Below are 18,199 nucleotides of genomic sequence, written 5' to 3' on the forward strand. Positions count from 1 at the left end.
TCTCAGTTTGCTCCTGAAAAGCTGGTAGTTACACGTAATGAGTAATCGTTATTCCACAGTAAAACTTAATTTTAGTGTGATTCACTGGTCACCTACGTGTTACATTTATTACAAAATGCATTACTTTTTATTATATTACTAATATAATACTATACTGTTACTATATTATATTACTAATCAAAAATAAAAGAGCATATAAAATGAATATATTGATCTAGAGAGGGAGGAAATACCATTGTTTATTCACCCAAATATTACATAATAAATATCATTTTTTGACTCTAAATACAAATGAATCTGACTAGACACAAAATGCCTTACTCCACTCCTTGCTGTCACATGGACTTTGAGAAGTCCACCATTTACATCATGAGAAATAAGGCCTACTTCATTCTGTTGTGAATCAAATACCAGCTGATGGAAAAGCAACGAATCATTAACTTAGTCTTCTCTCAGTGAGGAAGAAAGAGACTGAGTGTGTTAATTCATCCACTTAAAAGGGAAATATTTTGAAGATTTTCAAAAGGAACCTTGAATCCCAAAAACAAATAAATGCAGATTTGGGGGAATCGTTTATAGGAAAAGACTGGGTGTGTCTACATTTTCCTTACTGATGACTGCAACCAATTAATTTAATCGGCAAAACTTGTTAGTAGGACAGAACTGGAAATAAATTTACTTATTCTGACAAGTTTTCTATTAGAGATATCAAGGAACAACTGATGTCTCTTGGAAATAACTAAAGACAACACCCTCTTTGGCATCAGCTGTGTGTTTTCTTTGGTTTGATTTTCCCTGGTTTTCCATGGCAAACAGTATTTGCTTAAAGACACCTCTCCCTGCTCTGCCTGACTATTCTCCATGGGAATCAGAGCTCCCTATCTGATGATAAATCTGGTTTCCTACAGCAAATGGAGTTGATACCCTGAGGCCTATGAGGCCTGTTCCCCCAGGGCAGTGAGGCTACTGAACAGATGAACCATAGAAACAGAAAATGTTTTCCATCTCCAAAAGCAGATACAGAAAACCAGTAGGAAAGAGAAACTCTTGGTTCTGAGATTGTAAAAGTTGGTTCAGAGAACATCTGCTGCATTTTAAAGAATATATTATGGAGGACACAATCTCTTTGTCTCAATGGACATCTCCCAAAGTCTATGCAGCAAAACCCCCAAAAAGCTGTGAGTGTGAGGACAGAGTGCAGGGGTCTAATTCAATTTCTATTTTGACATTCAAACAAAGAAATGTAGCTGTTTGGGAGAACTCTCCTGACTACAAAGGAACCATCTGGGACTAATTATGATATCCAGGCTTATTTAAAACCATCATTTCATTTGTATTTTGAGTTTCTAGTGTAGTTAATTAAGGTTTCCCTTATCCCTAACCATAACCGTAATCATACACACACACACACACACACACACACACACACACACAAAGCTTTTACAGAGTTGTGTAAGGATTACCACTATGAATAGCAGTGAGTTACAAAATTCTACAGGACTTTTTATTTATTTATTTAACAATTTATTTATTTTATTTTTATTTATTTTTGGCTGCATTGGGTCTTTGTTGCTGCGCATGGGCTTTCTCTAGTTGCGGCAAGCAGGGGCTACACTTCGTTGTGGTGCGCAGGCTTCTCATTGGGGTGGCTTCTCTTGTTACGGAGCACGGGCTTCAATAGTTGTGGCACGCAGGCTTCAGTAGTTGTGGCTCATGGGCTCTAGAGCGCAGGCTCAGTAGTTGTGGTGCATGGGCTTAGTTGCTCCACGGCATATGGGATCTTCCTGGACCAGGGATCGAACCCGTGTCCCCTGCATTGGCAGGCAGATTCTTAACCACTGTGCCACCAGGAAAGTCCTCCAGGACTTTTTAAAACTGGAAGTCATTTTCCAAGTCTTCTTCAACGGATAACAATAATAGTTCCAGCAACAATAGTTCCAGAACAAATTAGTGGTTTACATCATTAGAGCATTACATCTGGACACCACAAATGCAATGTACTCTTGTCCCTACAAGTGTATGAGCTTTTGCATTCAAGAAACACTCCAGATCCAGAATAAGTGAGACCCTGCCCCTCCAGTCTATTGAAAACCCTTGTGGGAGCCAGGAGGCCATAAAGAGTTTATATATCATCTCCTTCTCCCAAACAGTCAGAGACTGAACCAGATAAAATAAATCCTTTCTCTTGCAGGCTACTGGCTAGATGTAGAAGGCTCTGTGGTAGCATTCTTCCTTCCCATTCAGCTATATTTCAAATCTTCCCTTTTTGAGAGACTATCTTCAAAGAGGCTTCAGAATTCTCTAAAATCCTTTTACTTCTTTTTTGCAGTTACAAACTGAAAACTGAATTTGGAAAGGAGGTAACATGAGTTTCGGTGTATGATTATCTCTTAAATCATAAGGAAAGACAAGACACCTTACTAAAGGAACAGGAAGACTGTCATCCTCTTTTCCTATAGAGTAGTTTCCTTTTCCCACAAACGAGCTATAGTCAACATGCTGAGAAAAATCTAATGATCATGAGATTTGTGAATAAGTTTTTTGATTCTACCCTTCTTTCCTGCTGGCCATTTCTCTACCCCAGAGTCTGGGGAACCAGGAGGAGGGTAAAGAACAACTTGACTACTTGTGGATCTCTGGCAAAAGGTTTAGTGTAGGACAAGGTTCAACCTAATTTCTAAAATAAATTTTTCAAATATTACTGGTACAAACTCTGTCTGTTCCCCATTACCATAGATACCAGGAATTAACTGTAATTTTGCTTCCATTTGATTCCCCGTAGGGACAAAACCACAGTTTTAATGCCAACACATGCACATTCTAACATTACAGTAAACGTTTTTCTGACGCATTTACAGATTCACAAAAAAAAGAGAGATAAACTGAAACATTTGGCTAAGGCTTAGTTACTTTGCTGAGAATCAGTAATATTTCAGAAAGTGGTACAATGTTGAAATTACAAAATCCATTCTTTAAAAACCCTCAGGTTAGAGTTTGAGTTACTAGAAAAAGAAAGAAATGCAAATTGTTTATTGTTTTCACATGTACAGTAAATTCAGAAAATTGTACTTCTTTCAAGAACCATATGGTAGAGAGAGACTTTCTTTTCATCAGGGGTGGTTTTGCTTATTGTGCCAAGAGCTAAAAAGATGTTTTTAATAACCAAAGCCAGTATGTCATACAATCTGTCTGGATCTTGCTTGTAAGAGATGAAGATCCCTTGGGTAGGAAATAGAGGGTGATGGGGGAGTTGTCTGAGATAGAGAAGTTGTGCAAGAAACACAATCCAAAGGGAAGATCTTTAACTCATGGTTGATAGAAAAACTGGTTTGCATATTTCATTGCAGAATCATGGGAGGTTACTGAGGCTCCTTTTGTAAATGTAACCATGTTCTTCATGAGGGGGAATGTGACAATGAACTGAGTGCTGAAAACATGTCCCCTAAATACCCAAGTTTGGTGCAAGTGAAGGATTCACCCAACAACAGTCTGAGAGGGCCTCAGAGAGAAGAGGACTGCTCTTTGAAAATGACTTTGAATCAAGGGAAGGCCAGAATCCTGCCTTGGAGGCTAGGAAAAAAGCATTCTTAGGAATGAGAGTGATCCTGAGAGGATCACGCAGATGTGTTTCCCCAGACCTGTGTTTAAAAAAAGGACACATCAAAAACTAGTGCCAGACCATTATAAAGTGTTCATGGTTCATGATGAAATAAGAAAATTAAGGAAAGTGTTGCGCATTTTTCATAAAGTTAAATAAACTCACTGTAAAGGTCAGTTCTTTATTATAAGAGTATATCCTTCCTACAGTTCTCAAGTTAAAATATGCTTCAATATATTACATTGAACCACAGGAAATTGCCAATATTCAACTGTTTTTGACCTACAAAAATGGCAATTTCCTTGGTTTCAATCTAACATTAAATGATGATGATTGGATATGGGAGCTTGTAATGGCTTTCTGTGGCAAAATATAGACCTGGTAACCATATGTCAGTACCCAGATTTATTTTTGAAAATTTTCTATTCCATAAAATCCATATAACTATAAATTGCTATTAGAGAGTGCCTCGATCAGCAGGCTTCTAGATTTTGACTATTGTAAAATAAAACAAAACAAAACACAATTTTTTTAAAAAAGGAAAACAGACCCAGATGCTGAACAGAATGTTAAGGACACTGGAAGCTAGCTTAATAGGAAGGAGAGGCTGGAAGCCCTGAGTCTTGGGACACCAGGAGCATCATAAAGACATTTGAGGCAGGACTCAGGGCTAAGAAAGACTTTCCAATCCCTGCCCCAGCCTGATCAGGAAAGGAAATTGCTGATTATTGTCATTCACATTCCTCCAATGGAAGGACGCAGAAGTTGATCCTCCACTGGAAAGCAAAGGTAAAAATCTATTTGGTAACTTGGTAAAAAAGGAGTTCCAGAAAGTAAGGTGTAGTTCCTGCCAGTAGTAGAGATTAAGAATATTAATGCAGTCCTCTGGTTCTTACAAAAGATACCCGCCCAATGTGAAAAGAGTGGGAAGCAGCCTCATAGCACAGGGAGATCAGCTCAGTGCTTTGTGACCATCTAGAGGGGTGGGATAGGGAGGATGGGAGGGAGAACGCAAGAGGGAGGAGATATGGGGATATATGTATATGTATATGTAAAGCTGATTCACTTTGCTATAAAGCAGACACTAACACACCGTTGCAAAGCAATTATACTCCAATAAAGATGTTAAAAAAAATAATTAAAAAAAAATTTTTTTTTAAAAGGCAAAAAAAACGGGGTATCTTTATTGGCCTTGCCAACCACCACTCAAGCACAACTGACTGGTCCACAGTGGACCAAATAGGATTCTCTCTGAATGGGAATTTGAATTTATGGAAGGTGAGCTAGAAGGTCCTGAGGACTGGAGTCTGAGCCTGCTATTTTGGAATGGGCACAATGAAGCTATGTGCAAGCAGAGAACTGAAGAGAGAAAATGTGAAGCAAACATACAGAAGTGATGAGAGATCTTGAGAAAGAGGTGGAAAAAACAAGGCAGAGAAAGTAGCTCTCTTGTATCCAAACTATATTCCAGTTCTAGGACCAGTCACTCAAGAAGACCTAGCTGGGTCTTGGGATCCATGAGATACCCCTGAGACTAATTTTCCTTTACTTAAGCCAGTGTGGGGGAGTTTCTGAGTCTTGTAAACAAAAGATTCCAGTTGAATTGTAAAGTGATCCATTTAGTGGGAGAAGAAACTGGATTATAATCAGAACTACCTGAGAGTAATAGCAACCTGCCTATATATTCCTCCTTTTATATCTCTTCTCTTCCATATATGGTTCATCCTTTGCCTTTTCTTTCCTCTTATGTGGCAGGTGTGATAATTCAGCAGTGGATGTAACTTGTAATTTGGAAATGCTTCTAACCTTGACGACAAATCAATAAACTTTGGCTGCATAACAAACCACTCCAAGCCATAGTGGCTGAAAACAACCAATTTTTAGCCATAATTCTGCAGGTGGGCAATTAGGCTAACTTCAGCTTGGCAGTTCTTCAGGTCTCAGCCAGGGTCACTAGACATCTGTGGTCAGCTGCTGGGTCAGCTCGACACTGGCTAGTCTAGGGTCACCTCTGCTCAGATGGCTCCTCTCTCTTCCAGGTGGTCTCTCGCCCTCTAGCAAGCTTTGCCCCTTTGATTATTTACTTGGCAGCTGAGCAGTGTTCCAGGAGAACAGGTGGATCCTTAGGCTCAGAATCGACCCAGCAACACTTCTGCTGCATTCCAAAACAAATCATCAGGCTAGCCCAGATTCAAATGCTGGGGAAATATACTCCACCTCTTAAGGTAAGCAACTGCACAGTCACATCACAAGGGATGCAGATAAAGAGAGGGGAATAATAGTGGCCATTTTGCAAAAAGTCCACCACAGGTGGCCTCCCAGGCCTAGGGTAGGGTCTATTAACAAAAGAGATGTGGAATGGTGCTTAGTCCATCTCTGCTCTAAGGCCCCAGAATAAAAGCTATTTTCCATTTCCCTACTGGCTTCCTCCTGTCATATACAGAGTCATAGGACACAGAGGACCAAATTCAGGGCATGGGCTCACAAAGCCGAACTGCGGACTGGGATGGTTGCAAGACTGAAGCCTAGAATCTGGAAAGCCTAAGACAGCTGGTTTTAATAGTCTAAGAGAAGACTCTATCCAAAGAACAGCATTGCAAACTATGTCAGGGTGGAGATGGTGCATTGTGACCATGGCAATTTAAAAGTATCTCTTTAGGGACTTCTATGGTGGTGCAGTGGTTAAGAATCCACCTGCCAATACAGGGGACACGGGTTCGAGCCTTGGTCCGGGAAGATGTCACATGGAGCAACTAAGCCTGTGCACTGAGCCTGTGCTCAACTACTGAGCCTGTGCTCTAGAGTCCGTGAGCCACAACTACTGAGGCCGTGTGCCGCAACTACTGAGCCCACGTGCCACAACTACTGAAGCCCACGTGCCTAGAGACCGTACTCTGCAACAAGAGAAGCCACGGCAATGATAAGCCCGCGCACCACAACGAAGAGTAGCCCCTGCTCGCCGCAACTAGAGAAAGCCCACACGCAGCAACAAAGACCCAATGCAGCCATAAATAAATAAATACATACATAAATAAATAAATAAATAAATTTATTTTAAAAATAAAAATAAAATGCCAGCACCAAAATAAAAAAAAAAAGTATCTCTTTGACTATAAACTTCCAGTTATAAGATGAATAAGTTCTGGGGATCTAATGTACATGTTTATTATAACTAATAATACTGTATTGTATACTTGAAAGTTGTTACGTGATTGTATCTTCAATGATCTCACCACAAAAAAGATATGGTAATTATGCTACACTACAAAGGTGTTAGCTAACACTATGGTGGTAATCATTTTGCAATATGTAAGTATATCAAATCAATAGGTTGTACACTCTAAACTTACAAAATACTATATGTCAATTATATATCAATAAAGCCGGGATAAAAAAAGAAAATCAAAGTATAAAAAACAGTACCTCGGGCTTCCCTGGTGGCGCAGTGGTTGAGAATCTGCCTGCCAATGCAGGGGACAGGGGTTCGAGCCCTGGTCTGGGAAGATCCCACATGCCGTGGAGCAGCTGGGCCCGTGAGCCACAATTACTGAGCCTGCGCATCTGGAGCCTGTGCTCCGCAACAAGAGAGGCCGCGATAGTGAGAGGCCCGCGCACTGCGATGAAGAGTGGCCCCCGCTCGCCGCAACTGGAGAAAGCCCTCGCACAGAAACGAAGACCCAACACAGCCATAAATTAATTAATTAATTAATTAAAAAAAAAAAAACAAAAACCAGTACCTCTTTGGTGTGCTATTTCAATTGACATTCCTTGGCTACAAAGATGGAAGAGTTCATCTTCCTTAAGCACCTCTCCCATTCTTGCATGGACTCACAGTCTTTCCAGAGCCACTAACACAAACTCTACTCATCCAGGCTACCAGTACCAAGGAGACCAGCAACAATGATTTGAGTGACACAGAGGATGGAGCAGCAGAAAATGTCTTACTGTCACATCTAACAGAACCTAATAGCAAAACAAACCAGACAAGATAAGAGAACTTAGTTACTTCAGTGAGCTGTGGATCCTAAATAACATCCCAAATGCAAGTTTGTACATGAACAGCAAAAACCTTTGAAAAGTTTATGATTTTCCAGACACAACAATAGGAAACATTAATGGACACTTGGGGATAAGCAATAAGCAGTCAGAAAATGCCCTGCATGTAGACTGGCATTTACCTGAAGTAATTTGAAAGACTCCAAATTTCCCAGGATTAGCTTGCCGCAAAACTGAAATTTTTCATCGTTAGAGTAACTCTTTCTGTGACTTAGAGTCTGCAAGAAACCACTATAGAAATATAAATGTGTTTCAGATATATTTGAAAATAGAAGTCACGGATTCATTAACAATTTATCATTTTTCTATTAGAGTTCAAATCCTGAGCAAAAGAAGAATTTAAAAGGAAGGCTTGATGAAAAAAAGTTGATGAGACAAGAGGAAGAACTCAGGAACCTCAGGTAGCCAGGGATTTACATAAAGACACAGGGCACAGAAGGGGTAGAAAGAAGAGTCTTGCAATGACTTTGTGTCCTTCAATAGTTTGCCTGGAGCCAGTCTTGTGGAGAATGATGGAGACTGGGAAGGGGAGGAGGAGTGCACAGGGAGGGAGAGGACTCTACCCAGACACCTGGCGTTTCCTTTTGGGTCTAGTTTCATGTCAAGATCTCCTACTGCCACTGTGACAAATCACCACAAACTTAGTGGCTTAAAACTCAAATTTATTATCTTATAGTTCTGGAGGTCAGAAGTCCTAAAATCAAGGTGACAGCAGGGTTGTATTCCTTCTGGAGCCTCTACAGGAGAATTTATTTCCTTACCTTTTCCACTTCTTAAGGCCACCTGCATTCTTTGGTTCATGGCTCCTTCCTTGTATCACTCCAGCCTCCACTTCCGTTGTCACATCCACATCCTACTCTCTGATTGTCTCTCTCCTGTCTCCCTCTTTCTCTTATAAGAACTTTGGCAGTTACATTGGGTCCACCTGGATAAAAGAGAGTAAGTTCCCCATCTCAAGACCCTTAACTTAATCACATCTGCAAAGTCCCTTTGCCACGAAAGCTAACACATTCACAGATTCCAGGGGTTCGGACATGGACAACTTTGTGGGAGGGGCATTATTCTGTTCACCACAGGGTCCATATCAAACACACACACCAAGAGTTTAGGGATTATATATCTTTCCCCTAGAAGTAAGTATAATTAGGAGTAATGAGAAACAAAAGCTGAAATCCTGGGAGATTGTGCATAAGGAGTCAGCTTGAAGTGTCAGTGATGGATAAGGATGTTTTATGAAGCCTATGGCAGGCTGCTCTTAGTGAATCACAATGAAGACCCTTAGGATTTTGAAGCAGAACCACGCTATCCTGTGCAAATAACTACTCTCCTTTTGAGAAACAGCTTTTGGCTTTCTACTTGACCTTAGTAGACCTGAACACCTGACCATGGGCCACCAAGTTACCATGTGACCTGAGGCGCCCATCATGAAGTAGATAGTCTGACTCACCAAGCCTATAAAGCTAGGCATGTACAGCTGCGACATTCCATCAAGTAAAAGTGGTATATAGAAAGCAGGCTCAAGAAGGTCTTGAAGGCACAAGTCAGCTGCATGAGAAAGTTGCCGAGATGCCCATGCCCCCACTCCTGATAACTGCCTTCTCTCTCTCAACCCACACCTATGGCCTTGTGGGGAGTTCTCTATGAACAGTTAACTAAGAAAGAAAAAACTCAGGCTTGGTTTACAGATGGTTCTACTTAATATATGCAGGCAGAACCTGAAAGTGGGTGGCTATAGCACTATAGCCCTATGCTGGGATGGCCTTCATGAACAGTGGTAAAGGGAAATCTTCCCTGTAGACAGAACTTTGAGTGATGTACCTGGCTGTTCATTTTTCCTGGTAGGAACAATAACCAGAGGTATGTGTCTACAGTAATTCTTGAGGTATGGTTAATGGTCTGGCTGGGTGGTCAAGGAATTAGATGAAACACAATTGGAAAATTGGTAACATGAAGATCTGGAGAAGTATTGGATAAACATCTCTAAATGGGCACAGAATGCAAAATGTTTTGTGTCCCATGTGTATGCTCACCAAAGTGTGACCTCAACACAGAGGGATTTTAATAGTTGAGTGGATAGGATGAGATATTCTGGGGCTGTCGGTGAACTTCTTTCTCCATCTACTTCTGTTATTGTCAAATGGGCTCAAATATAATGGCCATATTGGCAGGGATAGAGGTAATGCATGAACCTAGTAAAATGGACTTCTACTCATCAAGGCTTATCTGGATACAGCACTGCTGAGTACTCAATCTGCCAGCAGCAGAGACCAAAACTGAGCCCCTAAAATGGCACCATTCCCTAGGGACAATCAGCCAGATACCTGATGGTGGACTGATTACATTACCACTTCTGTCATGAAAGGAGCTGCACTTTGTTCTCACTGGATAAGCACTTACCATAGGCGTGGATTTCTCTTCCCTGCCCACAATGCTTCTGCCATTGTCTGTGGCCTTACAGAATGCCTTATCCACCGTCATGGTATAATACAGCATTGCTTCCAGCCAAGCATTTCACAGCAAACGAAGTGCAGCCAATGGGCCCATCCCCATGGAATTCACTGGTCTTCCCATGACGCCCATCATCCTGAAGTAGCTGACTTGATAGAACAACGGAATGGCTTTTTGAACACTCAGTTATAGTGCCAGATAGTTGACAGTACCTTTCAAAGCTATGGCAATATGGACCAGGAGGTAGTATATAACCTGACAACAAATGTACAGTCCTGTTTCTCCCATAACCAGGATTCATGAATCTAGGAATCAAGGAATAGAAATAGGAATAGCAGCTCTCACTAATACCTCTAGTGATTCACTAACAAAGTGTTTGCTTTCCATCCTTGCAACTTTAGGCTCCGCTGATTTGGAGGCTGTAGTTCCCCAAAGAGCAATGCTTTCAGCAAGAGACAAAACAGTGATTCCATTAACTGGAAACTGAGACTGTCACATAGCCACTTTGGGGTACTTATGTCTATGAATCAACTGGCAAAAGAAAAGGGTTACTGGGGACAATTTTGTCCAGAGGACATTTGTAACGTCTAGAGACATTTTTTGTTGTTGTTGTGATAATTGCAGGAGGAGAGTGAACTAGTACCTGGTGGTTAGAGGTCAAGGATGCGGCTAAACATCGTACAATGCACAGGACAGCCCACTACAACAAAGAATTATCTAGCCCAAAATGCCAATAGTATGGAAATCCTGGATTGCTTAGATCATCCCGGTGATTGATCCTCACTATCAAGAGGAAATTGGATTGCTACTGCACAGTGGGGGCAGAGGGAAACCCTGGGAGAGCCTTTCAGCAGTCCTTTGTTATGTGATTAAAGTCAATGGAAAACCAAAACAAGTCAATTCATGCAAGACTACTAATGGTCCAGAAACTTCAGGAATAAATGTTTAGGTTACCTCACCAGGAGAGGAACTCCAACTCGCAGAAGAAGGCAATTATAAATACCAGCTAGACCATGTAACTAACTGCAGAAATGAGAAGTATGGTCGTTGTATTTCTTCCTTATTTTGATATGAATGTATCACATCAAAATACTATACACTAAACAGATACCTTAATTTTCTTTCCTACTCCCATTTCCTGAGCAACTAACATAAGATATATGGATAATTGTTAACCTTATATCTCAGTATTTAAGTTACAGGATAACAAAGGGGGAGTTTGAATAACTTAAGAGAAGAATGAACGTGATCAAAAACACAAAAGGGAATTAGTATCCACTTAGGGGGGAAAGGGTTAGCATATTTTCAGTTGTCCATAGGGTAGTTGTATCAGGTTAGGCAGAAGTATGACTTTGTTAATGTATTTATTTTTAAAATAAGTATAGTTTACAGAGATGTATATGGGTGGCAAAGTGACAATGGGCAGACTGTGGTGCTTTTGTAATACATCAGTATACTTAGGCTGAACCATGTTTCCGAGCATTCACTTCCCTGTATGTTTCTGGTTAGGGTGAACCATGTCTGAGAGACCTCTGTGCATGAGATTTAGAAGGTGGAAGTGAAGCAGCAGCCGTATTATATTTAACCTTCAAAAGGTGGAGTCAGGTACATTTGTAGCTCAAGCACGTTACCATTGATCTGCTGGTTTACCTTGTTGGCCACAGGGCAGCACCCAGGCCTGCAGCTGCTCCACCTTCTCCTGGGATCCTCCTTCAACATCTTCCTGAGACATTTGTTTAGCTCTGTAAAAAAGGGCACTATTTTATAAAGATGAAGGCAGTGAAAACTGACACAGGTCCCAGTTCATTCTCATGATCCTGGCTCCTCTTCGTGGATTCTAGCTTGTCCTTGCTCTCCCCCCACTTTACATCCATCTTCCCTTCCCAATTGTTTGCTATGCAGACTTTAAGTTTTAGCATCTGACATGAAGACAACAGGCCCAAAGAGACTATTTAACCAGCATCCACAGTTGTGTATAATGTCAAATCTCTGTAAAAATCCCATACACACACACACACACACACACACACACACACACACAATTTATACAGGTCTCTTCCATGGCCCTGGAAGGGTCCCTAGCATTACATTCTCATGAAAGTGTGTTTTTGAAAAAGTTGTGAAAATAAACTATTTCAAACTCAGTCAACTTTTAAAATTTTTGTTATTAGTTTTCTCTTTCTAAATAGATAATCACCTTTATGCCTAATTTATATTTATAATTTTATATTCATTTTCCTAAAGAGGGTCTTCTAAATAGTGCTTCAAAATCTGCCTCTGTCCCTGCAGAGGTCTTCCTGCACTCGAGGTCAGTTCAGAATTGATCTCCCGGAAACCAAATCAGAAAACCCTTTTGCAGCTGCAGGGTGAAATAGATGCAAGCTGCAAACACGTGGAGAAGGCTGGCAAGTCCTGAGTTCTAACCACAAGGCATTTAAACATGAAGTGAACTCATTTCAGTCTGCACTAAGGAAAACATCACCGTAAGAAGGAGGGCTGTACTGGAAAATCAGGCTCAGTCTTGGGAACATGCACATCCTCAACAGGAAGAGGGATGGAATTGAGGGCACAGGAGCTGCAGAAAGGGGGGAAAGACTAATTAAGGTTAGAACATTTAATCCAAATCTCCACCAGCATAATCTCCTGGACCTTGGATCCTCCAAAAAGCAGAAAAATTTGTAACACATGAAGACATTTTCAGATCTCACTGAAATGATTCATTGAAGTAGGAATAAGAGTATGCCTTGTTTAAGGAGAAGAACTGAGACTACTGAGTAGGTTTCTAAATCCAATGCTTCACATAAATGTGACAACAAACTCTTAAGGCCAGAGATGAGTTTTGCTCAGAATGCCATTGCTGGATAAAAATGAACACTTTATCACTGTAATAGGGTTGGAAATAAAATTTAGCTTCTTAAAAACTGTGATAATATGCATTCTACAGTTAAGTATTTTACTAAGAACACAAAAATTTCTTTGCTTCATACTTCCTAAGCTTTTCTGTGATAACTTTTGAAGAGCTAGTATGCATCTTTTACAGCCTAAACATACAGACTTTTAAAACATCTTTCAAGTTTTTTTAACATTGTAAAACCACATTCATCTTACATACGTACCAGATGGATAGATAAAGGAAAGAGAGAGAGAGATGGGTCAATAGATGAAGAGATGTTATTATTTTAAACCTGACTGCAGTTTAATCCAGGTAGGTTAAAAAGAAAGAATTCTGAAGAGGGAGAAAGGCTCTTTTCTTTAAGAGCTACACCATATATTATTCCCTAACTTTCAGTAAAAGTCTGTGACACTCGTGTCAATGTCAGACAGCAGCTCCAGGAACTGAGAGCAATGGGAGAAGGTGAGGCCACCGACGGGGTGTCTGAAAATCAAGACAGGCAAGAAATCAGAACTAGAAGAAACAACAAGAATACAAGTCACTACTGCTCATGCCACCAATCCACACTCCTGCTGAATTCTCAGCTATCTTGGGGAACAGACTTATTTCTCATATTAAGGAGACTCAAGCCATTTTATTAGGAGAGTAAACTGAAGGATGACTCCAGAGGGTTCGGGAACATCCAGGTGGCCACCATCAGGGTTACATGTGTTACAAAATAATAAACATTAGAACAACTAAATTTGACTACCAACATTTGTCCTATTTTTCCTTCATAAAATATCAGAAGGTCCAAACCACATTTTAAATTCCATTTATTTGGAACTAGAGGTTTTGCTCTTTTGGTCCTTATAAAATGTTGTTGATCTCATCTCAGTAACTGAAAGTATCATATAGCAAACATTGCAAGTTCTATCATAAAAAGAGGAATCTGAAATAAAGACAGATTGTCCCAAAGAGTTACAGGAAAACTGGATCTGTTCATTTCATTACCGTCTAACTCTTAAAGGTGAGGTCATGAAAAGCACAAGCAGGGATAGAGACAGAAGGGACAACTGTTCAGTATTCTCCCCGGAAAGTTGTTCCTTCTATGTGTCTCCACTGAGGAAGCACAAGTACCTTCTCCACCCCATCCCCAGAAGAAAATCTATAACACAGAGGACCTTGTTCCACCAATTTTCTCCCCTCTCTGGAGTATATATTTTTAACCTTTCTCTACACCCTGGACTCTATATCCTTTCTTCCAGTCCAAGGGTTCCCAGCTATAGAGGCAATCAACTTTATGGGATGCCCATACAACCTGTTGGCAATGATTGTTTATACTATTTGCATAAATCAGAGAATAGTCAAGGGCTGCCCTATAATAATACACTCTCACATTCCAATATGCTTTTTTAAGTAAGAAAGCCTCAGTTTGTTACCTAGGAATTGTCTGTAGCCTGTAGCTACCTATGTCTGTTACCCAAGGACCTTTATGCAGCAGGGATCTCAGAAGACTACCAGGCTGTAGGGCCCTGAAAATTGGTGCACAGAGTAACAACATGTGGGCATGTCTATGGGAGAGTATTACACATGTGAACGTCATCGTTCATAATGTCACAGGAGGCAAAAAAAAAAAAAAAATCCACCACAACCTCAGAACTGCTAATTTACCCTACAACATACTCAAGTTTCTTCTACCTTATTAAAATGTTTTAAATTCTTTCTGAAAAACTGCTAGCTATAAAAAATTGCAACAAATAAATTTTAATTTTTCTAAACCTCTGTGTAAGTCTGATTCCCAACAGGAAGCAGGCACCCTCAAAATGGGATAATTTAAGGAGGGTTTATTTACAAAGAAACCATTACGCAGGTCCCAGTAGAGTACAGGAGATCCATAAGGGACAATGCAGTAAGCTGGGGCTACTATCAATGGCGTTGTTACCATCTCTGAGTCCAAAGAGACAAGGAAATAAGAAATTACTGAAAGCCAGGAGAGAGTCATGTGTAGGAGGCCATGTTAAAAGAGGCAATGACCTTCAGAGAAGGGATACAACCAGTCCAAGGTATTCCCTCCAGGAGAAAACTGGGGCAATAAATACCCTGAGTATCTCTAATCTCTCTTTTTCCATGAAGTTTGATGTTCATCGAGGACCTCCTATTGATCAATCCAAGGAATAAACACTTCTTAAGTTCTTTTCTTACTTGATCTATCTCCAAATTTGACATAACTGACTACTCCCCTCATCCTGAAAGCCTTTTTCCCTTTAATTTCTAAGACAATACTCCTTTCTTGGTTTGCCTTCTTTCTTCTCCGATTGCTCCTACTCTAGCTCCTTTACAGAGTTCTTTCTCATCCTACTCCGTAAATAATGGCATTCCCCAGAGATCCATTATCAAACTACCCTTTCTCCTTGCCTGATCTCGTTCATTTCTCCATCACCACTACCACCTTGTTTTCAACCTTCCCCCTATGACCACTACTGCTTATCTTAGTTTGGGTTTCCTGAGAAGCAGATCCCAAGACAAGGATTTGAATGCAAGCAGTTTATTTTGGAGGTGATGCCAGGAAACATCATTAGGGGAGCAGGAAAGTAAGACAGGGGAAAGAAGAGAGTTAATAAAATGAACATTATCAAGCAAAGATGCCCCAATGGGCAAAAGAGCATAGTCTTTGAGGAGCTCCAGGAAATGGTGTAAAACACTCTAGAATTATTCCAGTCAAGGGGAAAATGAGCTGGGGTATTTATACAGAACTCCTGAGAGTCATTATATGAAGGTTACTCCCAGGGGACATTAATTCCTCAGCACTTCCAGCCTGCCATGAACACAGGCAGAGCAGCCTCTGAGGGCAGTCACTGGCAAAGGAGAGATGGGCCAAGATGCACTGAAATGGTAAGGTGCAAAGGTGGACACTGACAGCAGCTGCTACATTTCCAAATTTCTATTTCTAGTCCAGACCTCTTCATTGTACCCCATATTCATACATTCAACCACCTACTTGGACCTCTACTACAGGACCTGCCTACAGGAGCCTCCCATTTCCCACTCCCACCCTCACCTGTTTCTCCCTGATTGCAGAGATCAGCATCACCTTCCACCAGCACCCAAAATAAGTTATCTACCAGTCATTTGTGACTTGCCACCTGGTCGCTATGTCTTATTGAACCAACCTCTGAATCCTCCAAAATCCTCTCAATGGCCTCTCCATTAACTCAAGTCATGATTCTAAGTCTTTAGTTGAGTACAATGATCTGTTTCCTCTCTCCATTTCCAGCTGCACCTCTCTTTCACTCTCCAAATACATTGTATGTGCCAACCCATATACATGTGTTTATCATGTTCTCCGCACATGATAAGGTCTAATCTTTGCATATGTGTTTCCTTCTGCCATATCTGTCCTTCTCCATGTTACCTGTCTGGTTAACTGCTACTCATGTCAAACATCACTTTCTTTGCCATATTTTTCCAGACCTCCCAGGAAGACAGACATCTCTTAGGCTGTGCTCCTGCATCACTAACAATTACAGGACAATAATCACATACCTACTAGGTTAATAATAAAAGTACCCATGGGAATAGTGTCAGTTCTTTACCTAAAAGTCAGAACATACCAGAATTGATACAAAAAGACAGATACCTGATGGACAAACATAAAATTGTTCATGATAATACTCAACATTAGATACGAAGATCAAAGACCTTCTTTTAATAGGTCTCTTCTTCAGTCAAGGGCTCTCTTCTTAAGTCATGAACAGACTCAGCTCCATGAGTCCACCATGATGGCTCAAGTAAGGTCTTTTTTACACCAGAACTAGATCATTTATTATTATTATTATTATTATTATTATTATTATTATTATTATTAAGATAAATAAGTATTCCAATGGACTGTCTAGCCACATCTACCATAGAACACTTTACCATTAATAAACATAATCTAATCTGATTAACACTCCTGCCCTTCAGCCCCTTAAGGCTGCTCTGCTGCTATTTGACCCCTGCCACTCCAGGATCCCAGCTTCCCTATGAGACTAAGCGGAATCCTTAGTTCAAGGATAGCACCTCTTACCTTCACCCATAGACTACAGAGGACAGTTGCTGGAACACTTTTCAAAAATGCTGATACTATGTTCCCAACGTGTTTCTCAGTGTTATGACAAAAGGAGTATCCTCTGGTCCTTCACAGAGGAAAATAGTTATAAGGATGGAGAACAGGTCATACATGATAAATCCATTCCTATATCCCAATTTTCTAAGTTTAAATTTTTTTTTTTTCTCCATAGTATACCAAGAAATTTCTGGCCTATTTTATTTTGTGTCTGTCACTGTTGAGTTTCTGATTGTAATCAACCAACTGAGAAAACTGTTAGAAATACTCCCAGCTGCTCAACCACCACAATTAATCCAAAATCTGGTAAGAGAACCTATCTCAAAAGATTCAGCATGATCTAAATTATACACCTCACTCTCTGAGCTAGCACCTCCAGAATCCATTCACACATATATTCCCCAAGTCTTATGCTGCATAAATTAGCAAAACCTTGCAATTTTATTCTGCCATGTTTAACTTTGCAATTGGTTCCCTGGGATATGCTAGAATACAACACTAATTGTCTAGAGGCATTGAGGAAAATGGGCAAGGTAACTGTCTCTGATGAGGTCATCACAGGACCTTCAAGCAAGGCAAGAAGCATTTCATCTCAGAGAGGATGCTTCTGCTAGCAAGAAAAACTTAATGGAGTTTGGGATTCAATATACCTTAAGTTGTCTAAATTCTCCCAACAGTTACCACTCCTATTTCAGTCTCCTTCTATTTTGAAACAAATGTTCTCATGTATATGTAAGAGACCTGGCAAGGCTGTGAATTCCACATGCAATGCAGTTTACCAATTTGCAGGATCAGACCTGTGTCTGATTTTCAACTATGTCAGCCCTTTGACAAGAGGTAAGAGATCCTTGCAGATCAGTTATAGAAACTCCCTGGATTTTTTTTAACCATGCCTTGAGCTGTGAATTTAAAATCCTGAGCTATCATTTTTCTTTCTGTAAGCCCTCCAGCACAGCTAGAAAGAGCTAGCCTACCTTACAGGGTTACCACCATACCTAAGGTGACTATATACCCCAGTTTGCCTGGAGCCATCCCGTTTATGTCTGTTATCTTAGAATGGTCAATGACACTCACTTTTACTTTCAAAAGTGTCCCAGCTTGAACAATAAATTAT

The 18,199-nt window shown here is 40.5% G+C and overlaps 2 protein-coding genes across 2 annotated transcripts in view; both read right to left on the minus strand.

Moving 5' to 3' along the window:
• Nucleotides 1–1,482: 1,482 nt before the first annotated feature.
• ATG10 (autophagy related 10) overlaps nt 1,483–18,199 on the minus strand; it is a 302,663-nt gene continuing 285,946 nt past the window's right edge. Inside the window, exons 17-18 of the mRNA XM_082458279.1 lie at nt 7,336–12,677; nt 1,483–7,021 (exon numbers count right to left, since the gene is read on the minus strand). The gene's annotated coding sequence lies outside the window, so the exon portion shown is untranslated. The remainder of the gene's footprint in view (nt 7,022–7,335; nt 12,678–18,199) is intronic.
• Nucleotides 1,483–18,199, minus strand: part of LOC309657011 (V-type proton ATPase subunit S1-like protein) — a 53,763-nt gene continuing 37,046 nt past the window's right edge. Inside the window, 2 exon segments of the mRNA XM_082453990.1 lie at nt 1,483–7,021; nt 7,336–12,677. The gene's annotated coding sequence lies outside the window, so the exon portion shown is untranslated.

The sequence above is a fragment of the Balaenoptera physalus genome (assembly GCF_965194825.1).
Source record: "Balaenoptera physalus genome assembly, chromosome: 3".
NCBI lineage: Eukaryota > Metazoa > Chordata > Mammalia > Artiodactyla > Balaenopteridae > Balaenoptera > Balaenoptera physalus.